Source organism: Stegodyphus dumicola, chromosome 10 (genome assembly GCF_044657685.1).
Source record: "Stegodyphus dumicola isolate Sdum_Otavi_A_Nest chromosome 10, ASM4465768v1".
In the NCBI taxonomy this organism is placed as follows: domain Eukaryota; kingdom Metazoa; phylum Arthropoda; class Arachnida; order Araneae; family Eresidae; genus Stegodyphus; species Stegodyphus dumicola.
Genome location: NC_140777.1, coordinates 135,326,196 through 135,351,079, shown reverse-complemented (window position 1 = coordinate 135,351,079; position 24,884 = coordinate 135,326,196). Strand labels below are relative to the sequence as shown.

The 24,884-nt window shown below is 35.3% G+C and overlaps 1 long non-coding RNA gene across 6 annotated transcripts in view; it reads right to left on the bottom strand.

The window, feature by feature from the left end:
- Positions 1–24,884, bottom strand: part of LOC146995109 (uncharacterized) — a 330,907-nt gene that overhangs the window by 204,262 nt on the left and 101,761 nt on the right. For 2 of the 6 annotated variants that reach the window (XR_015043559.1, XR_015043554.1), the window contains one exon: positions 12,778–13,192. The exons of the other annotated variants lie outside the window; for them this stretch is intronic. This is a non-coding gene — a long non-coding RNA (uncharacterized LOC146995109). Of the gene's footprint in view, positions 1–12,777; positions 13,193–24,884 lie in introns of those variants that run through there. 6 annotated transcript variants of the gene reach the window in all.

Genomic DNA, 24,884 nt, shown 5'->3' with positions numbered 1-24,884 from the left:
ATAATAAAAGAAAGAGTCTGTCTGTGTGTTCTGTGTGTTTCTTTCCTTTGCACTGCGCGTAAGCTAATAGACACACGGCTACAAAATTTGCTACATAGGTGTATCTAGACAAGGGCCAGTGCACCTCGAAGCGATTGTTTCGAAATTCTAATTCGAATTTTTTTTTTAATTTTATGTTTTGTGACGAAATCGCGTCGTTTTGAGACATAATGGCCTATAGGAAAGCGAGATTTTACTCTACACACTCCATTTTCAAATCGTCATGAAACGTAAGCACTTAGATATTTTACGATTTTAAAATATATTTCTTGTTTCAATAAATCGATTAAATACGATTTTATTTAACAAATGGAGCTTAACACATTTTCAAAGGGATATTTTCTAAAAAAGTTTATTTTTAAAAATGTACAGTTTATTTTTCTTTGATTTTTGGACACGTTAAACTTTCATCCTTGCGACTGCTTTTACAAAAGTAATTTTGGAAAACTGATAATATTTTGTACTTTTAAAAAAATTTTTAAATGAAGTTTCCGAGTACACTTCGCACATCTCACATCTTTAAAAATGTGATTTTGGAAACAATTTTCCTGTCTTATTGTTGTTGATAGATTTTTGATGAAATCGCATCATTTTGAATAGTTTCATTCTTTTAGGGCGCACCAGCGGCCGAGCGGTAAAGTCGCTGAACACTGGTAGTTGGGTCTGAGGTTCGAATCCCGCGAACGGGCTGGCTGCATGGGTGTTTTCGTGGTTTTCCCCACGTGTATACGACCAAGTTTCCCTTAGAAAGTCCTCCACGAAGGCATCCCTCCTCTTAGGCAGATAGCTCTAGTGTGCTTTGCCATAATTAAAATACACACCAATACACCATTGTTTTAGAAATATGGGTTTGGCAACAAGTTTTCATCGTATTTCTTATGTCACTGTTTTTAAGAGATTGGCATATTTCATTGTCATTTATATATATGTAATAATAATATTCCATAATCAAGAATACACTTGAAATTCTATCTGTATGTCTTTTCATTTTTAATGGCGACGTGCTCTTATTTGAAAGTACGCGGAATTAAATCCACAGCCCCGTAGTCAAGTTGTTTTTCCCGCCTTTTCTACACGTACAGTTATAGAATGTTCTCGAAATATTTAAAGCGAACTGGATTGGCTGACGTCATTTTTGGAAGCTCCGCCTTTCCAGAGGCTATAAAAAGACTCGCAAAAGGAATATCGGGGCTTTTTGTTAAATGTTACGATGCAGTAAACTTCATACAAAAAGTTATTAATAATTCTTTTTTATTTACTCCGCATATCTGATTTTTGTAACTGCTATTTCGCCTGAATAATAACAAATGGATCCTGTTTTTTAAACTTATCATCTGATAATTTAAGCTAAGACTACATTTATGATTCTTCAAAAAAAAATAATAATTTCTTAAAATATGTTCTTACTTGGCTGTTGAGTACACTATTTAATCTTGCTCGTTTTTGTGCTGCTAAAAAAAACACAGCATAAATGATTGAAATTCTTCACATATATATATATATAATACATTTTTATTAATTTTTTTTGATAAAGTTGTTCTGTAGAGTAAAATTCTGCGCGGAATTTTATGTTTTTTGAGTTGTTTTCATGTTATTTTTTGCTTATTTCACTTTTTGTAAGATACTGAAAAGTTTTGCATATTTTTTTTTTCTTAAACGGAAAGTTCGTTAATTTTTTATTAGGTTAATAATTATTTGCATTAAGAGATATAGCTTATTTCATTGTAATTTTTTTCTCTTGAAAATATAAGATAAAATATCATTAATTATACTTTGTTTTCAAGAAATTTTTTGTTTCTTGTATTATTTTGTGTTATTTATTGCTCATTTCACTGTTTTTAAGATTTTGAAAAGTTCTGAGTGATTTTTTTAGGAAACAAAGTTCTTAACCTCCTTTATACCATTTGAGTTCTTAAGATTTTGCAAAGAGAAGTTGGTTAATTTATTTATTAGGATAATTAATATTTGTATTAAGGGATATTGCTTATTTCATTGTAGTTTTGTTACACGTAATAACTTTTTTTATGAAGTTGTTCTGCAGAGTAAAATTCTACGCTGTTTTTAAATTTACCGTTTGGTGTTTCTTTCAGCCATTTTTCCGGTACATTTATAGCCAGACGAAGCTGCTAGTGTTCTATACAAGCTTGATGTAAAACCTGTTTTATTAGATTTCCCTCCTTTCCCAACAGCACAAAGTTTCGAGTTCTGGTCTCATCCGATGGGCTAATAATTGATTTACCCACTACAATATTACTACTACCTTCTAATGACCCTTTTTCTAGTTTTTTTCATTTCTTCTATTAACCGTTCTCCCTTTTTGTCCTCCTCACTTAAAAACTAACTTCTAAATCTCTCTTTAAAGAACTATCAGCAGGTTTATTCTTCTTCTGGGCTTCCGTCCGTGCTCTATTCGGTTAGTGATTGGGAGCTATAGATGTGCAATCTTTAATGAAGCTCCAACACTTTTACCTGTACATGTATGTATCTAAATGAAAGTGGCTCGTTTTGATGTTATACTAGCGAAACACCAAAAAAAAAAACCTTGATTTAAATGATGATGATTTAAATAATATAGCTGGAATTTTAAGGATTAGGATTTACACTAACTGCTGATGATATTTTATTTAAGTTATCGTGATTATATGTTATAGTGATGAAGAATATGATTAATTGAGCATGATGGTAATAAATGTTTAGGTGATAGTACTTTGTATTTAGGTGATTTTTTTTTATTTGACGACTTCATTGATGATGGTGTAGATGATATATAGTTTCGTATGATTAGTATGGGAATGATGATGTGATTTGTGTGATTGTGGTTTATTTTATTCTGACGATGGTGATAGTGATCCGATGGTTTAAAATGATGTGTTTTGTGTGGTGAGGAATATTTAGATGATTTTGATGATGATATAGATTTGACTGATGAGGATTTTATAGCTGATATGATAGTGATCTATAGAATAGTTTAGAGGGTTTCGGCAGTGGAGACGATGGTTAAATGACGATGAAGAAGAAGATGATTTGGGTTACATTGCTTTCTATTTAGGTGAACTGGAGGATTATAATTTATCTATCTCGACGATGAGGTTAGTGACGATGTTAAACTGATGTTAAACCGACGGTTTAACCTGATGATATGTTTTGGATGATGGGGATAATTTAAATGATTTAGATGATAATTTTGATTTATCTGGTGATAATTTTATAATCTATATTCTGGTGATTTAGATAAAAATTTAGATGATCATTTACATGGTTTAGATGATGAAGATACTGATCAAATGAGAATGGTGTTCTTGATGATGAAGCTTTAGATTATACTGATTTTTTTATTTAATTTGAACGATGATGATTTATCTTAATTTGGCGATGTTTTCAATGATGATGAAATGATGATGGTTTGAAATGATGATATCTTTTGGATAGTTATGATTATTTAGCTGACTTAGATGCTGATTTAAATTTAGCGGATGAATTTGATTGGATTTTGAAGATTTATATTTAGATGATCATTTCAATGGGTTAGATACTGATTTAGATGATGATTATTTAAACAATACTAGGGTCATCTGAAAAATCAATTTTCCGCACACCATAAAAAAAACAAAGCACTATAACTTTTAAAGACCTACTGCAAAAGATACAGCTATATTTCAGCTGCTTCTCAGCATAACAAGCATCGGAACTGTATCAATTGTTATATCGTCGGTTAAGTATATGCAGTCCAGTCTCATAGAAGTCTGCCGCCTGGGAAGGAAGGCAGCCTGTCATAGTTGCCTGCAACATTTCTCTTGTGGTAAAGTGATGCCCGGACAGGAAAGTCTTCAGATGCAAGAACCAGTGGAAATACTTGAAAGCAACATGGGAGCTATAGGATGGAGGCTCAGACACCTATGGAATTCGCCGTATGCGTCAGATGTTGTCGGGGTACAACACAACACCAGCACTGATCACGTAGTGAAAACATAAAAATTGAGCAATACCGCAGCCGGGACTCGAACCAGGATCTCTCGAATACGCTCCGAGTATGCTATTGTTACATCACGAAGGCATGCAGAAAGTCAAAATCAAGAAAACGCCCTTGCAGCTGGCCCTTTCGTTCGCGTGGATTGGAACTAGTGCCCAGCGACTTTAATTCTCTATTGCTAGTGGGACCCTCACATGCTGAGCGTATAGAAATAGCTTCTAAAATTGTATATAACAGTGCAAACAAAATTTCAGAGCAGTTTAAATCCGTATGTACTGATACTACAATTATTTTCAAATAATTTTCATATTTAATGCAATTTAATAATAGAAAGGAATTTGCCTTAATATATATCTTTACAAATCTATTGCTTTTATTTCTGTGATTGCAAATTTTTATAATTAATGTACTGGTGCGCAATATGGTAATCAAACCCAATATGGTAATCTGAGTAAAGCGTTCATCAACATCTGTAGATTCATACAGAACACATAGCTGGAAACAGCAACAAAGGGAATTCTGGAAACAGGCATCCACATGCCAACGCAATATACACTCATTGCCATAAAAATTTGCACACCAAGAAGTAACTGTGAGATCGTAAGGAGATTTGGCATGAAGATACATGTCGGGTAAATATGGAAATGCTTAGAAATGCAGCGTTAGAAATAGCCAATTGCGTAATGCCACTTGATGGCGTTGAACTTGGTTCTTCTTGGGGTATAAAACAGGTAAGCAGAGATTGTTTGAGTGTCTTCTCAATGATAGAGAAAAATTCCAGAGTGGACCTGAAGAAGAAAAACTTATTTATACTTTAACCTTTAGGCCTATCCTAATTTACGCCTCATCTGCTTGCGCTGTGGTTACGGATAAGAGCATCTGTAAACTGAAAATTTTACAATCTAAATTTCTCCGTCTGGTAATTAATGCACACTATTACGTGCGTAACGACCAGCTGCATAAAGACCTCAAATTGGACGTAAAAATATCTCAATCGAAGAAATGAAGGTTTTTTTACGAAAGCCCTTGAGTGCGATACTCTGAGCTATTTCGCTACCTTCCATTATGAACTGTTAGACGAAAATCGAACACTAAGACCCTTTGTAGCTCATATGATTGATACAAATTTTCCTAACTAATTTGCGAATATTGAAATGCTATCGTGACCTGTATATAGCGTAAATAAATTTATCTTATCCATCTTAAGTTTCATATTGTATTACTGTTTGTAAAAAATGCTGTATAATATCCTCACAACAAATCAGCAGACATTATCAACTCACGAGACACAGGACAGCAAATCAAAACTCCTCCAGACCAATGAGTTGAAATTTCCCCACCCACGTGGCAATGGTCACACTCCTTACCTCACCCTCAGCGCTCCTTCAAACACGACAGCAGTTAGTCAAGAAATGCCACACCCAGGCTTCGAACGGCACTACTTCAGAGAGACGGATCACGTTACGCAGGTTCGCATGATAATTCTAGCATATCAGCGGAACTAGGAATTGTTTGAGTGTACTTAATATTTTACTCAGGAAACGCTGAGGTTGACATGCCGTTACGCTGCCATCGAAGCCAATATCAGCAGCTGTCACAGTTCGAGAGGTGGAGAATCATCCGGATGATGGAAGCTGGGTGGTTAGCTCGGCGAGCAGCTCGTCAGGTTGGCCGTTCTGAGTTTTCTTTGAGGAGGTGTTCGACCCAGTGGACATGCGACATGCGACGGAGGACGTGGGCACCACCCCTCCACCATAGGTTAATTGGTGTAGCACCACGTCCACCTTTATCTAAAACAGCCGTGAAGCCACACAAGGGCCCCACACCTGGCGCCCAAACCCAACGCCTAATTCACCCCGGTGGCGGTCCTACTGTCTAAAACTGCCCCCGGGAGCTCACTCCATCCTACCGCCCGGGCACATTATTTATTTAATCATAGAAATAATATACAGATGGCATTACAATGGCTACTCATATGATTACATGCATTTTCTGGTTTTACATACAGATTTTTCTTTCTGGCACATTATATTGCTTTCTAGTACATTATAATTCTGTTTGTTACATTGTTATTCGATTATTACATATGATTGTCTGTAATTACTGATACATATAGTACAGTCATTGGATTTCTGTTTATTAGTTCGGTTCATTGGTAGTAGTTCATGTGTTATAAGCTTTGAGACATTCATAGTGTCGTCCATCCTCGGGTTCCTGCTAAACTTATTCGCTGCAGTTTATATTCACATCCCTTATTTGCTGCAGTTTTATATTCATATCCTGTTGTGAACGTTTGTTTTTGCACCTGTAATAGTGCTTGCTATCAATAGAAACTTATTTACATATTTACACCATTACATAACTCTCTTTCCACATTGAGGCAACACTTGTAATGTTGCTTGCTAGACTGAGGAAGCTTAATTACATATTTGCACTATTTATGCTGAAATCAATTTGCGACGCACTCGATTAATACTTTTGCATCAATCATATTTACATATTTACTTACGCGGAGCATATTACATATTACAAGCGATGCTTATGAAATCTATTTACATAGTTACATTCTTGAGTATTCTCTTAAATACTAGATGTATAATCTTTACTGATACCATTGGGCCTTATGATTGCATAAGATTTCTTACATTAAGGATGGCCTATATGCACATTTTCGAGTATACAGTGCACATTTTCGGGTACATATGTGATAATGCTGTGTGCCAGTAAATTGGAGTACACTTGAAAACACACTTGATTAACACGCTTGCTTAATAAACACATTTGCACTGAGCATATTTACGTTGTACTTTGAGGGGGATGCACTGTACATTGCTTGCTTGCACCACTCTACATTTCTGTTTGTATTGCTTGTTGAAGGTATGACTCATGCAAATTTATATAGTATTACTCGCGAGCTTATTATATTTATTTACATATTTACATTCTTAATACTCTCATTGATTCTGGGTCTATAATTTTTACTGCTGAAATTAAATCTTATAGTTGCATAGGGTATTTTATTTTGAGGATAACATACGGTTTATGTGACGGAGCTCAATTTGGCACAAATCCAGATTAAGTTCCGCTAATTTGTCCATTAGCTGCACAATCTTTTTAATTAGGTGCCGTTGCTTAATCAGATATTTACAGAACGGTTGTCTGTTATTATCTGGTAGTCTAATGTGGAGACCCTCAGTCAGCGGGCATGTCTCCAAGTAATGCTCTGGCGAGCCCGGTTCTCCACATGCGCACTGACTTGTATTGCAGAAACCACATTTGTAGAAAATGTCAGGAAAGGGACCATGCCCTGAGATAAACCTTGCGAGCTGCGTGTTTGCTATATTTCTGTCTGTGTCCACATAACCACAGAAGTAATGGGTCCTCCTCTCTGTGTTGCTCTCGTCCCATTCACATTGCCACTTCCCCATGGCTTTCAATCTCAGCGTACGCTTAAAGTAAGAACGCGGCCATGGTATAACTGTCTCTGCTATTGCTGTTTCTGTGGTGGCCTCCTTTGCAAGCTGATCTGCCATTTCATTCCCTTCATGGCCCTCGTGTGCTTTTATCCATTCTAATGTGATCTTAAAATTTGGATTATTTCTAAGGGCCTTCTGTATCTCTTGAATAATTTCAGAGGGATGGTCGGGGTTCCATATCGCATGTAATGTTGACAAGCTGTCAGTTTTTATTGTGGCCTGCCTGCATCTTATGGAATGTACATAGTGGATTGCTTGCAATATGGCCAAGGCTTCACTTTGGAAAACGCTGTTGTTTTGTCTGAGCCGGCCCTTCCATTTTTCTATGATGAACCCTGCCTCATGGCGGCGTAGGCACAGCCCACTTTCTAGTCCAACTTTGACCCGTCCGTGTAAGCTGTCAGGCCAAGTGGCTGGTTATTATCCTTAGGCTTCACCGAGACGTATACCCCTCTTCCTTTAGCCGCTGGGTGTACATCCAACGGGTTGCAGCTTTCCTCATACTCCTCAGGGGAGTAAATTTCTTCATCAAATGTGACCATTTTTTTAGTTGTAAGACTTGCTGTCGTGCCGCCTCCTCCTCAGCACGGATGTGCAGGGGCAGTAAGCCTGCCAGCACATTAATTTCTTCGCTTGAAGTGGTGCGATAGGCCCGGGTAATACCCAATGCAAAGGGTCGTTGAATGGCATTAAGGTGTGTTTAACCTTTCTCCCTTGCATTGGATAGGCCCATACTGCCGCAGCATACGTGACTATTCTTTCTACCACTGTGAAATACAGCACCTTTTGTATGTGGGGGTTCAGTCCCCATTTATATCCATAGAACATCTTCATTTGTCGAGCTATTGCAGTTGTCCTTAGTTTAAGGCTTTGCACGTGGGGGATCCAATTCATTTTTTCGTCAAAAATGACGCCAAGGTATCTGAGTTTCGACACTATCTTAATCCGCTCTCCATTAATTTTTATTGTGGGCCTGCGTGACGTCATTTACAGGGCGACGACCTGGTCAGACCAGTCGTCGAGACGACCGTCACATCATACAACATGCACGCGTAGAGCCAACTGCCTCATTGGCCGCTATCCGGACACAGGCAGCTCCTTCAATACGGAATCCTGTGTCTTCCCGAACCATCGCAAAGCGCCTGGTTTGAGGGACATCCAGTATAGTAGCACCCATTACGTGTGCTGCCAACTACACCCACCCGACGACGCCTCCGTTTCGAGTGATTTCGCGCACAACAAGATTGTACTTTAACGGAATGGAACCAGGTCACCTTCAGCGACGAATCTAGATTCAATTTGACCAGTGATGACAATCCCTTTCGTGTGTGGAGCACTCGTGGTGAACGCCTCAATCCTGGATCCGCTTTACAGCGACAGACCGTTCCCACAGTTGGTGTGACGGTAAGGGGTGCCATTGCTTACGATACACGGTCACGCCTAATATTGATCCATGGCACAATGGCAGGCCAGCGGTACGTCCATGACATCCTTCAGCCACATGTGTTGCCACTCATGGCAGGGCACCCAAAAGCCTGTTTTCAACAAGACAATGCTCGGCCACACACAGCACGGATCTCACAAGACTGCCTTCGGCACATTACCATCCTTATCTGGCCTGCTCGATCCCCAGATTCGTCACCAAGCGGGTCCATCTGGGATCATTTGGGATGGCGAGTTGGACAGCCGACGAGATTAGCCGAAGCAGAGGCGCATTTACAGCAACTGTGTAACGATATGTCTCAGGACACCGTACGGAACTTGTATGCCACAATGCTCGCTCGTATTGCATCGTGCATTCGCGCTACAGGTGGTTTAACAGAGTACTAAAACTTCCGTTCATGTGTACTTTTTTCTGCAATAAATTATCCTCTTTTCTTTGATTTTCTAATCACTTACTTATATCAAAGTAATAATTATATATGTAAAATTTCGTTTAATTCTGACAACTCTCTCTTTACACAAATTTTTATGGCAATGGTTGTATTTTAATATTAACAAAACGAATCCTGTACTTTCAATTAAAAAATATTGCTCGTTTTTTGCATATCAGTTTTCGAGTATTTTTTATACGGTATAAAACTTTATATACTCTCCTTGATTTCGCATCAAGAAATGTTCTATTTCTCATTTTTGGAATGGAACTGCATTGTCTCTTAGAGATGAAGCGGTGGTTTTCTAATGTTTTCTGTCACAGCTGGAAAATTTTTCTGCATGTTTATTACTTCTATGCGTTGCAGCAACGTAATTCCGAACGTAGATTGGAAACTTCAGTGCCAACAATGCTGCATTTAATGTATAGTGTGCGAATATATAGGAAAATTTCAAAATTATTTTATAGTAATAATTTTCACAGCAGTATGGCAATCCAGACTTGTTTCTTTAAATAAAAGAACTAAGAGGCAAAAGTTAGCAATTTGAACATTTTATTGTGAAAAGTGTTTTCCTGGAATATAGCTCCAGTTTTTATTTTTTCCATTCACGAGGATCTAACGGGCTGAAAATGAGCACCTAACCCAGGGATGTTTCATATAATTTCTTTAAATATAGTACAGCGCGATAATATCGTGTGTGATCAACATGAAAAGTAATACAACGGATATAAGTGCTTCGACAAAAATGCTGTTTCGAGTCTAATGTCCCATCAGGGACAAACGTCCGTTTCTGCTCATTAATAACCAAATGCGAAAGGAATACTAAAAAATAAAAACTATTATAGAGACGTAAAATGATAAAAAGAGGAAAAGATGATACTAAAATAAGTGTAATCTCAGAGGAAGTGAGTAGGCTATGGTCGGGGGAGGAGAATCTTAAGACTTTCATATTTAAAACGGTAAAATACCTTTATTAACCCATTAATCGCCAAAACTACAAGGAATGTTTCTTTTCTCATGAAAATAATAACAAATATCAAATTAAGCATTTATAATATAAATTTACATTGAAAATAAAAAAAAATAAAATAAAATAAAAAAAAAATGCTCTCACCTGTGGAAAACGCGAGTGTTGCGTTCGCGCAACGTCAGCGGAATAAGACTACGGATGTTTAGTGAGTAGGATTGTACTCGTGTGATGTTTCTTTTGAGTGGAGCGCAGGATTACATTTTTGATGTATAACGTTTTATAAATCTACCAAATCACTTTACTTTTAATTAATTTAATATTAAAATATACATTGTATTTCTTTTACAAATACAGATTATTTCAATGGAAAGATTCAAGCATGACAAGCTTGATTACAATCATGATGTAAAGCTACATTACATACTTCGCATCTATAAATAGTCTGGCTATGGTACTCTTTACAACAAAGTCTTTTGTTATCAACGGACTTTACGATAAAATGTCTACCATCTCCATACAATGGTTTTTGAATGCTGAATATACTAGGTCTTGCCATTCCTTTCTTGTTCGCCACCAGATTCTGCAATTTCTGGGGGAACAACAACAATATCAGTTTCATTCTGGTCATTATTAACATTATCATCATCTATTTCTTCATCAAAAAATCTTTGAAGGGTAGGGCTTCTTCTAATGTAAGATACCTCGTTCTAGGCATTTTTAAACAACCAGAACATGAACCAGAACATCGAAAGGAATGAGTGAAAAAGAAGATCGACTACCCTTTTCCTGCTGACGTCAGCGCAACACTTATTTTCCTTTCCTTTCCAAATCAAATTTAAACATCTGAGTGATGTAATGTTCTGATAAACGGTGACCTTGACTAAAAATAGATCACTCATAAAGACGGCGATTCTTTCTTTAAATATTTTCAGCAAAAATACACGGTCGATAATTTTGCTTAAATTTGCTTAAAGTATGAGATTAATTATTATAAACAAAATGAATTGTTGAAGGCAAATATTTTTTACAGATATAATCTTCATAATATTCCCTACACAAAATCATCTGCTGGTATAAAATATTTTAGGTAGTTATATTTATATACGCATTTATTTTGACCGTTGCGTGAACGCAACACCAGCGGTTAATGGGTTAACAAAAATAAATTATTGTATGTTACATATCCAGTATGTAAAAACAGGATTTGTAAACATTGCAAGAATACGATTAATCATTTAAAGTGTCAATTGTTTCAAACAAATAGTAAATGTTTTCTCATAAAGCTAAGCATAAAATTAATTTCGGTAATATAAGAAAACATTTTTGAATGAAAGTGATTCTGAAGGGCATTTGTCAGTTATATTCGAGTATTTCGTAAATTGTATATCTGATATTCGAACTAAAATTGGTTTGGTAATCGCGAATAAATATGTCACTGCGCAGTTAGGGAGGAGCCTTGCAAAAAGTTAGCATCTTTCAGAGATGATATTTTGTCACCATACAGAATCTGAAGTGTAACACAGGATGGCGTCTAAATGAGGTTATCTCTAAATTTTTGAGTTAAATTTTTCCCTGTGATATTGAAATTGGCTGTTATGTCGAGGGTCATACTGCAAGGAACTCCTTTGATACTGCCCGTTGATGATACGCGTTCTCTGCTTGGCAAAAGAAATCGAATTTACCCATTATCGAAGTAGAACAGTCTTCACATTTGTTAATTTTCTTGAAATTATCACAACGAAATTGTTGCTCACACGCCTGAAGGTCATTGGATTGAGGTAAATTATAGTAATGCAACAGAGAACCGATATTATCCTTAAGAGCGAAAGCGTATGCTTCAATACCGATACGTTTCAAATTTTCGATGAGCAAGTCAACACGTGCACAGCGCGAAGTATCACATTTTGAAACATCCAGAGATAATAATTTATCCAAATAATTATGGTCGAACATCTTATTATTCGGAAATAGCCAAAATGTCTGAAGTGTCACACGAAAAAAATTAGTAGAAGATTACACATCCAGGGACATAGTATCTTTATACGAAGAGCACGAGGTATCGGCTTACGAACTAGGTCTGGTGCCATTTTAGCTCGTAAAATTCGAAGAATGTCCCAGCGGGAAAATTCAATATCTATGGCCGAAATAATATTCATAGTAATCCAAAAATATCGCAGCAATTAAACACAGCAAAACGATCACTCAAAAAATACAAAACAGCAAGGATCGCAACAGGCATAAATACCCAGGGAACGGTGGGGAGCTATATAGCGAAATGCGGCATGAAACTTCGAACGCGCACGTGAAAGAAATCTTGAAACCAAGCGTATGCTCTGACCGTCTTAAAGGGCTACATAAAAAGCGGTCCTCAACTAAACATAATTCAGCTTTTGAAGGCATAAATCAATTTTTAATCAAAAAATATTAAAATCTTCAACACGCTGCAAATCAAACATAAGCTTTACATTTTTATTATCTTTTGTGATGGGCATAAAACTGTAGAAATAATTTAGGGACAGAACCTAGCATACAAATTAATACAAAAATAGAATTTATTCATAAGCCACCGCTCTGCCTTAAAAAGACAAAGCAGTTTCATTTAAAACAAAATGTTTATTTATTGTTATGTGTTGCAGTCTCCAACTCCAACTCGCTTTATTTGCCGCGATTAACCTGCGAAATCGCAGGTTGTGTTCCGGCTATCGAACTTTGGTGCTTCTAGGAGCGCTGCAGGTAAGGAAATGCCGAACGTAGTTCTCGTGGAGACAGGACAGCAGATGCAGGGGGTGTGACCAATGTCACGTGATGAGCGATAAGACATCTGGTTGGCGATGAGGTATCCAGGCATCGTAGCGCTGTAAATCTGAAGTTTTACAATAGTTATACATAAAATAGTACTAAATCAGTTCATAAAAGGTGTGTGTTGCAGTCATAAATGCAGAAAATAAAATACGATTCCAAAAAGTAAAATAGTATATACAGGAAAAATATAAGTAATATCTTGTGGGCATGGCTGTGTGTGTCACATGATCATCCGGCTAAGATTTCTAAACATCATTATTTACAAGTCAAATAAGTTTTTCAGAGTACTACATACTTAAAAACACAAATTATGTTGGAAAATCCTGGTTTCCACTGAGTAGAAAAGCGGCATATGGACGGAGGTGCCTGTCCTCGTGTAAAATTTCATAGTGAAATAGGTTGAAAATGTCCATATGTTGGCACTCCTTAGCGGCGTCATAAAATGCCGTGTTAGTTCTTCTTAAATATTGTGTTGTAGTTCGCAATTTTAATAATGTATGTACCTCAAGAATGTACGAAAAAACCACTGAGTAAGAAATTGGTAATAACTTTTCTCATAATAATTTCAAATTTGAAATAAACTTTTAAAAATCCATAGCAATATCGTATCGAAACCTGTTTCCATGTCACATGTATTGCATAAAGAAATGTGAAATTTGAAGAACTAATTTTCCTAAATATTTAATACTCGAATCCGTATAAGTTGCATGCATTTGTTTTAGTAAAGTGTTATGACAGATTTTTTTAAGAGCTGTCGGAGACAAATGATAATATTCCTCGACAGTAATGAACGAGAATACCATGCATTTGTTCAAAAACAGAAACGAAGTATTTGTGAGATTTATTCAACATCCAAGTCTTAATTTTAACAGTTTTATATTATTTTTCTCTACTAGCCAGGTATAGTTTAAGTGTCTCAATTGGGTATCAAAACGCGTGTGTGAAAACACTGATCTGCACTTTGTTACTAGATATTTTTTCCTTAAATCTAGTTTTTTATATATCAAGGTGTCTGTAGTCAATGTGTATATTGTATTAATTCGGGAAGTTCCCTGATTCTTTAAACATGAGTATACAAGCAGCAGTGAAAGTAAAAAATAATTATGAAAACCAAATAGTCTATAACGATTTTAATGCCAAGTCATAAATAATCAAATGAATAACTTCAAATTTCTGAATTTGTTTAATATCAACAATTTTCAGTTCCGGTTTTGGTGAGAATCGAAATAATATAAATTTGAATTCAAAATCATGAAAATCCTCAGGATTTTCACGATTTTGTTCTTACAAATCCTTGACATGATAAATAGTATCATAATAATGCTAAATAACTGAAGAAAAATGCATTTGCTGGCTCTCTAAGATTACTTGGATGGCCTCTAGGTTCAGACCAATAGCTTTTAAGATTAGTGTTTTTGAGCAGAATGAAACATTAATTTTTAACAGAGTTTTGGTCTAATAGTTCATGGTATCGATCTATTAGACTTTGCTGTATTTTCAGCACAAAGACCATATTCTATTTGTTAATCTGTCACAGCTCAAACAGCACGGTAACCTAATCTGCAAACTATGTTCGCTTGAGATGAGTAAACCTTGTTAGAAAGCTAAACTATTTGTGAAAACTGCATCTAACGTCTATCATTCAAATTTACTTTAACTTGTTGACGAATTTCTGGCCTTAAAAGCTATGTAACTGGAATCAGAAAACAAGTTTGATGAAAAAACAAATAACCCACATAGCACAAAAACATGCCTGGGATATCCCGAAGATGTTGCTCGCGGGGTATGCGCACATCCTCAGGACATCGCGGAATATCTCTCGAACCTCCTAAACACCTCCTCCAGAGTTCTTAGTGTCACATCCCAGTATATCCTCAGGACATCCTAACTAAGTCCCATCGACAGCGTACGGCATGTTATTAGGATATGAACTCTTACTTATTACATCCTCAGGACATCCCACTCACCTCCTAAACACAACCCATTTTATCCAAAAATCATCCTATCTATGTCCCATCAACAGCGTATGGGATGTTGGTAGGATTTAAAGTCCTACTTACTACATCCTCAGGACATCCCACAATATCCCAATTTCCTCCTAAACTCATCTTCCCGAGTGCTTAATGTCACATCCCAGTATATCCTTTGGACATCCTATCTAGGTTCCACCGACAGTGTATGGGATGTTATCAGGATTTTAAATACTAATTACAATATACCTTTGACCTCTTAAATACATACTGTCAACTGCTTAGTGTCACATCCCAGTATATATACAGAGAAAACTTCCAGTGAAAGTATATGAAGGTGTAGTGATGATCTAAAACCTAATTACTTTACACAGATAGTCTCAAATCCTTCTCCTATGGTTACTATCGAAAAATCAGAAATGTTGAAAATATTTATACAACATATTTATGTATTTATGAATCAAAATACATGAGAAATCGCAGTGAGAAAAAGCACTGCTACCTTAATCTGTGATTATATATAACAAATTCAGTGAATTATAGTTAACAAACAGTGAAAATATTTATATTTCTGAAATATTTTATATATAACATTTTCAGTTTCGCATATGTGGCAGCTTGAGATTTTTTTTAAGTATACCAATTTTTTTAAATGTCTAAAAATTTTTGTATTTTCAAGGAAAGCTTATTCTTTCACCTTTAGTATATAAGTAATGGTAATTTACCAGATAAAATTACGTAATGGGGAATACAGAAAAATATCTAACCACTTACTTTTGACTTCATCTGCAGAGAGACTAAACATGTAGTTCAGCTAAATCTGTTATAATAAATATTTATAATAATGCTAAATCCTGCAATAACTATTAATATGACAAATTTTTGTAAACCTATTTATTTGGATGAAAACTAAACACATTCAGAAATTTATGGCACTATATTATGGTTAACAGAGGAAAAACACTTTTCAAAATTCAAAATAGTTTTTATAAATCCAATTTATCACATTTTCCTTAAATTCCTGAAAAATAATCTTATATCCATGTAAAAGAGGAATATGTATTCATCTGTATATAAAAACTCTAAATACTGGAGTTAAACTGGAGCTTAGCCATTGCCAAAAATAAATAAAATGCAATTACTACGTGTGAATATAATTCATAATTAAATTTAAACAAATCACTATTAGAATGCAAATTAAAGGAAGCTTTTAAAATATTTTAACATATAGTACCTATAAACAGAGTAGCCATTATTTGTGTTGTATCATAAATTATAATACGACGTTTAGCTTAAGAGAGCTTCTCCTGACGCATGCGCCGTTCGCGTTTATCCGCGCGGTGTATGATGACGTAACTGTTTATTACGTATGTATGTATATGTATACCATTCTTACTTCTTCGCCCTTTTTTCTCTGCTGTATGCAACTATGTTTAAGTTAATCTCTGTCATTAAAAATGTTCATTGATATTACAATCTATTTAGGCTCATTTATTTCTTCAATTTGACTATTCGATTATAGTAAAATAAACATGGGGTATGCCTTTTAAATTTTTTATGTCAGAAATTAAACTCAACCTACCAGCTGAACCATATGAGCAGTTGTATCAGTCAGCCACTGGTAGGTAACCTAAATAACGAATCAACATATAAAGTTGCCAAAATAAGGAGAGAAACAAAATTATGATAATCACATCTTACCTAATCATAAAATTTAATGTGTAGGCAAGTCTAAAAAGAGTGAGAAGGAATTTATTTTGCAACACAAAGTAAAGCTGTCTTGCAGGAGCAAAAAAACTTGTCTCATGAGATAGTAAAAAATAATTAACTGTATCTGGTAACATTTATCTGACAACACATAAGTAATTGTTAACTACGTGCAGAAAATAAAATCTGGTCATGATAAGCAAAATGCAATTTTAAACTTTTGAGTTTAACTGCAGAAATCTACGAAAGACGTATATTTTATGTTGTAGCAGTAGTAAATCAAGATGCGGCTAATCTTTACTGTATGGTACACCTTGTTTTTTGTCTGAAAAAATCGCCAAGTGGTATTGGTTGTTCGTGAAATCTGGAAGCCCATTGCGACAAATAAGTTTTTCCGTTATTGTAATGTTGATAATGTTGGCGAAAATAGCCTTTGAAAAAAATAAGTTTTTGTCAATATAAAGGGGTTATTTCTGGAAATATTGCCAACGTGTTGTGATAAATTTAGTTTTGGGCTACATTTTGTAATAGTAACCCTTTTGTACGGACCCGTGTTTTTGGTTCTTACCATTCTTTTTAATTGCTATGTTTGGTTGCACGTAAGTGGTATGGTCTTGTATTTTGAACTTGCTATTATTTTGGTGTGGGTACCATCGTTTGAGTATGTCTGAGGTGAATAACAGACGATGAATTTAATTGAATTGCTTATCTGGAGGATGGAGGAAATGGTGGTGGAAAGCCTAAACGTATGCATGTGAAAAAAAAGGTATGTTAAAAAAATGACGCTTCATTTATTTATTCGTCTCTGTGTGTTAATTTTTCTTTTTGTTGTTTAATATTTTTATGTTAGAAAATATGTATTTTTGGTAACTTATTCCTCTGTTTTTGTATTTTTGGTTGTCTCTGTGTGTTAAGACAGTGGCGAATATTTTCTTGTAAACATGATATTTTTAACTTTCTGGTTTTCTTAAAGTGAAAATAGATCAATGTGTACATGTGCAAAGTTAAGGCAGTGCACAATACCTAGTTTGTGCAGTTTTCTGTTTTTTTTTTAAGTTAAAATAGGTCGATGTGTACATGGACACCAAGTTTGTGTATGTCTTTGACTTCTTATTTTGGTTTTGTGTAACGGCAATCTTGAAATTTGTGCCGATTCTTCCAGGTGACGATCTTGATATAAAATAAGAAACGATTTGCCAAGGGTTACCGTAGAGTAAATTTTTACCAAAGATGTTCTACCATAATCACCATTTCAGTGGTTTAAACACTAGTGGAACAGTATTCAGAGATGAAGATTTCAGTTTTGTTTACACAGCATGATGGTTTAGGCACTCCAGCCGTTACGGTGAACAAGATTATAATAAACATAGCCAAAACAATTATCTATAAATATCGACGTATAAAACTGCATGAACTAATATATTTCTTATGCTAGTATGTACAGAATCCTTAATCGAAGTGAAAATGAGAAGACTGTGCCTGACTTACGTGATTACAAACTTACTCTGAGCCGTTTTTCTGTGACTCTTTTACTGTGTAGAGCTGTATAGAGATTTAGAATTAATCAGTAAAGGCTTGCAACGTAATAACGTCACAAGAGGCTTTTTTCTCGACAAAGCTAAGACTTTCGATCGTGTTTGGCTGGGTGCTCTTATTTACAATTTACACATTTCGGGGCTCCAAGAGTACATTAAACACATGATTAAATCCTGCATGACAGGTAGACACTTTGTCTTTCGTGTCACAGGAATTCTCTCTACACCTAAACTTTTCCTTGCAGGCGTCCCCCAGGGAAGTCTTCGCGGACCTATACTTTTTAATATATACGTGAATGACATACCCACTCTGAACAACACAAAACTCGCAATGTATGCTGATGACACTGCGATCCTTACACAAGGCCGGCTATACAACAGCTACAAAACCACATACATGCATTAGAGACTTGACTCATCAGATGGAAAATTAAGGTTAATGTGGAAAAGACTCAGGCAATCCTGTTAACAAAAAAGGAGAAGTTCAATAAAAACCTACATTTCTACGGAGTGTCAATTCCCTGGTACAGGCAAATCCGACCAGGCCCGGTCGTTACAAAAACATAATACAAAAATTTCACCCTTTGGTGAAATTTATCGAACTTCTTAGTAGCTGAGTTTAAGGTCAGGTACATGTCATTCACAATCATTTCCGGAATTTATCCCTCCATCTTTTCTCAGAAACTGAGTAGCCGGGCTTCCCAGGCCCGAGACCCTCGCTAGCATTGTCATTTAAAAATGTGAAAGATGTCAGGCAGTTGCAAAAATGTCACGCTATTTGATTTATGACGATGAAATGAAAAGATTACAGAAACTATTAGCCGAAATGTTGACTGATGAAGATTCAGTTAATGAAAAAGACGAAGAAATAATTGATGAAGAACAGTTTAGTGATCACCAATCGAATTCTGAAGAGACATTAGATTCAAGCGATGAATCTAGTAATGAATTCAGCATTTCTGTTTCCGTGAATTGATATCTTGTCAAAGATAGCCATCAAATTTGAAAGGTAGAGAGCTGCTCGACACAAGAATATTACAGAAATCAGATCATTTATCTGTCTTCTTTGTTTTGGAGAATTTTGTTTTAAAATAGAAGGCTTCTCACGTAAATGTTGCGAAGTTTGGGCGACTGACGGGACAGGGCTTGACATTTTTCATCGAACAGTGTCTCATAAACGTTTTTTAATCCTAATGAGATGTTTGGGATTTGATGACCTAAGAGATCGTCCTTCTAGAAGAGAAATGGATAAACTGGCTCCGGTAAGAAATGATTTTGAAAAGTTCGTTAAAAATGCTGGCGAATACATCACAACTGACGAAAAATTAGAACCTTTTATAAGAAGATGCTCCTTTCTTCAATACATTCCAAGTAAACCTGCAAAATATGGAATTAAAGTTTTTGCTGTTTTTGATGCAAGGACATTTTGTACTTCAAATCTTGAAATTCATGCAGGAACACAACCCAAACGGTCGTGCAGCTCAGAAAATGGTCTTGATAAAGTAGTCAAGAGGTTTAGAGAGCCTATTTTGAATCCAGGGCGCAACCTTTCCGTGTACAACTGGTTTACCAGTTATACCTTGGTAAAGAATCACCTTGAAAAGAAAATTACGCTCGTGGGAACTATCAGAAAAAATAAAAAAGAACTGCCAATATATTTTACTTGTGGCAGAAAAAGAGAAGTTTGATCATCATTATTTGGATTTCAAAGAAATATGACATTAGTTTCCTACACACCAAACAAAAATAAATGCGTTGTTCTATTGTCCACCATGCATAATGACAGAGCCATCGATGTTTCGACTGGAGAAGCAAATAAAAAAAACAGAAATTATGACTTTTAATGATTTAACAAAGGGTGCTATAGATGTAGTAACCATTTATAGTACTGCTAGAATTAGCAACAGATGACCAATGGCAGTATTCTTTAGTATGTTCAACATTGCAGCTATGAATACTAGAATATTATTGTTATCTTCGAGGACGCCAGTAGTGCAATATAGAAAACGAAGTTTATTTATCAAAGAATTTGCATTAGAACTTTTCAAGGATCACATTCAAGAAAGAAGCTCGCAGCAAAATTTCCACGCGAATTGAGTGAAAAATGAAATTGCAGATATAGGGAAAATTGGGAAGGACACTCGCCAAAAAAACAGGAGTGTTCTAGGGAAAGATGCCATATATGTAATAGCGTAAAGGACCGAAAACCACAAATTTGCTGCGCTAAGTGAGAGAAAAATGTTTGCGGTAAACACAGCGCGATTTTTTGCAAAAAAAATGTGAAATGTAAGTTTTTTTTTGAAAATATTTCTGTAAAAATTTAATATTACATAAATTAGTATTAAATTTCGTTTGCTCACAAAAAGAAATCAGTCTGATTTTTTCTGTTAATGATAAATAATTTCAATCTTAAAAGTGTATTAAAATACAATTTTTTTAGAATTATTAAATTCAAAGTATATTTTTATATTTTATATACTTTTTATTATTTAATTTTTTTCTTCGATTACACAAACAATTTTATTTTTATTTCGTTAAGAAATAACGTTTCGGACCTACGGAGCCCGACGCGCGTCCTCGCGTAGCTAAAAGCAGCGCGCGTCTTCGCGGGTTAACAGCGTGAAATAGCATTCTTTCTATAGACAACAAGTTACTCATTTAACAAGTCCCTTCTACGTCCAATATTGCCTTATGCTTGCTCTGTTTGGGCTTATTCTAGTTGATCCTTAAGGAAGAAATTGAAAACTGCACAAAACGGGGTTTTGAGACAAATTAGTAATGTTTTATGGTAGCTTCGGATTTACAGATTTGCATGCTGAACTGAAAATTGACCACATTTTAACCTTTTACTATCGCCTTGCTAAGAAATTCTATAAAGACATAGAGTTTATTAACAACACTGCAATTAAAATTTATGATTACGACGCAAATGATCAATGTAATATCAAAAGGCCTATGGCCGTTCTTAGTTACACTCTTGATTAAGCTTAACTGCACCATGGCTACCTTATATATAGTATGATTTTGTATTGTATGTAACTGTTTACTTTTAACTTGAGCTCCTTACTTAATTTATTCTATGATTATGATCACATTTTTAATAATGCTGACTGGGTCTTGTATTTACCAAATGTTTGCTTGACAATTTTCATGTGTTCATTTATTATTGTTCCCAATGGCTCGACGGAGTTTGCAGCTTTTCTGGACAGCATTTTCATCACCGAATCATGTATGCGTGTTACAAATATTCATCTTACAAATATTCATCAAGTCATTTATTAAGGCCATTATAAATAATTATTTGAAAAAAAACCCTTAAGATATCCTGGGCATATTTATATAATACTATAAGTTGTAACTTTGTATTGTACCCGAAGTGGCATATTTTCATTTGTGGATAGGGTCTAAGACCCAGGCACCCCGGTGCTACACCATCACTCGTTGCGTAATCTGTTAAAAGATGCCTAACACTCACAAAGACCTCACAAAAACTGAGTACTATCAGCCCTCTTTTCGATGCGAGCAAAATTTTGAAAAGGTTATCCATGCCAGAATACATCCTTTTTTGACAGATTTCCCGCACAGCAATTTGGCTTTAGAAAAAATCTCTGTGACGAAGCAGTTGGTGCGTCTGACAGAATTTATTAGAGGTGCCTTTAATAATAAACAATGTGTTGTCTTAGTCATGATAAACGTGGCTAAAGTGTTCGATAGCGTCGGCCCGAGGGTTAATTTTCAGGCTTATTTAAGCTCGAGTTCTCTAGGGAATTAACCCTAATTGTGAGTTTATTTATCACTGAGAACATTTCATATCTGCATTTCATATACTTTGAACAGGAAGCAGGTGTGCACTAATGATGGTCAGAGTTCAGTTTGATGTCCCATATTGTGCACTACTACATATTTGAAAAGATAAAATTATTTTATTAACAAAGGCAAATATTGTGTGTAATATATCCAATTTGTACAGAGTAGAATTTGTAAAGTGTAGGACTATGTACAAAGCAGAATGTTTTAAACAGTGTAAGAATACAAGTAATCCTTTAAACTGTCCTGAGTCACAAACCACTAATAAACCTTTTCCCGCTAATCTGATAAAATTAATTTCTAAAATATAGGAAAACTCATACGCATGAAAGTGTTTGTGGAGAGAGGAGATTTTTCAATTATATGCTGTCACAGGGGGTGATTAATAGTTATTAAATTCATTTTATCGCTTAGGCTGTGAAGCAGATATTGTTAAAATGTTTGCATGTCAGTTTAAACTTGTGTTCATTTCTCATATTAAGCAGTATCATGAATGAATAACTTTATTTACCAGTCGACAATGCAAGTTTTTAATTTTCTGCGTTCTTTTTTCAACGGTTTTATTGGAACGTTTTTATTATGTAAAAGGCTAAAACACTTGTCTGACGCCTACACTTCACTGAAGATTAACATTTATTTGCATTCTTTCCTATCGGATTTCACAAACAGAAAATCAGTTACTGTTCTTTTTAATTTCACGGTGGTTTAATTCTTCTACTCCAACTTAACGTTTATCAAAACTACGTGATGATGCAATAAATCGAATCGATGCGATCGAAGCCAACTCTACATCAATGGCATTCCTTTAAAAGAAATTCTCAATTATTAAACCTATGATTCTATGCCCGGATTTACATTAACATGCTCTCGTTTGATATTTTATTACAAATACTTAATTTTCACTTGTAATTAATAATTAAAATTTTGCCTCAATGTATAGCTTAATGCCTTAATGTTTGACTATCATATGGGAGTGTCTACTCTAGATTATGTATCCTGACGGGTTTCCAAATATCAACCACCTGCCTTTTAAACTGGTAGTTTTCATCTATCACATTTATCTCGCATTTAGTTCTCAATTTTTCGCACTACTTATAAAACTCGGAATTAAAGCATGTTTACTTTCATTATCGGAATTCGAACATTCGTCAGTTGTCTCGTACCATCTTTCAAGCTTGTTATTTAAACTACAATTAAATTCCTGTGTTTACTTCCACCAAGCATAATCATCCTATAAGCCACGCCTCTCCGCTATGTTGGGTTACCAGCCCGAACATAACTTTGCATTACGCTGTGTCGGCGAAGCGGTTATCGTTTGTAATTTCAATTTTACACCATCGCTTAAGCTGCAGAGGGCAACACAAAGAACTGTGATATAGCATGACCGACTCATCCGCGACCATGATCGCAAACACGCATGCGCATTTCGGACCGAATTATTCTCAAAATAGGGTGAAAGGATGGGGACTTTCTTTCCCTCCAGCATAGCTTTTCCGGAGATGAGAAGACCTTTCACGTCGCAGCAAGTAATACCACCCCTTTTGGACGAGTCTATGTGTTTTGGCACAATGCCAACCAGGGTTGCGCTTGAGAGGGTGATCGATTCATAACAGGCATCCTAGATTTATTATTATGTTAACGAAACTAGTAGTCTCTACAAAACATTACTACTTGTTTATTACTCACCAGATTTCTCGTACACTTTTACGTTAGAACAATTCAGCTAGTGTTACGATTTTAATATTACGTGGCCGTATCTTCTCTTTTTTTAATCAAATTGCGTTGTCTCTTGAGGCGAAGCGGTGTTTATATAAAGTGTGGCATTACAGCACTCCTGTCTACATCTCGAAACGTCAGTATGTATGTGAGGCGGTTCTATAACTTTCATCCAAGAGGGAAGCTAGAATTCTTGCACATGCGATTTTCCCGTCTATTTTTCCATCGCTAACGTTTAAAAAATTTTCAATGCTACGACAATTTTCCGAAGAATATACACAGACGTCTTTGCCTTTTCAGGGCCAACTCAACAGCTCTTCTCGAAACAATCGGATACACTAGCCCGTATCGGATTGTTTGTGGAAAGAACCAAACAATGTTTACCCAGCGAAAACGTTTGTACTCGTTTTCGTAAAACATACATACACACAAAGACACTACTTGTGTTTTTTTCTTTTCCCTCTGCTGAAGATTTTCCCTCTGCTGAAGATTTTCCCTTGCTGAAGGTTTACTTGAAACATATGATTTAAAGTTTCCAATAATAAATGCTTTTTATGTTTATAACAACTTTTAGATGTTTAATGTAGATGGGATGTATCTGATTTTAAACTGCTGTAACTGTTAATATAATTTTACGGATGTCAATTTACTAAACTGCTTAGAAAGTTACTTATAACTCCACCGACTTGAAATGTAGCAACTAATTTGGGACAAAATTTTCGACCTAAACGTAACAACTAATTTGGGACGGATGGAGTATAATTCAACATTTTGTTTTAATTCCTTTTAAGAAATTTCGTCATCACGAATTATAAAGCTATCATATTAAAAAATCACTGTTTTCAAAAAGGCTTTTAACGTAATAATATTAAGAATAATAAATAGAAAAACGATTGGGATGACAAGCCAAATCTTCTTTCCAAGAATTTTGAATATAAATATATTAATTTCAATTAAAATACTTTTAATATATTTTAAAAGTGTAAAATGAGGTTAAATATTTTGAAATACTTTAATT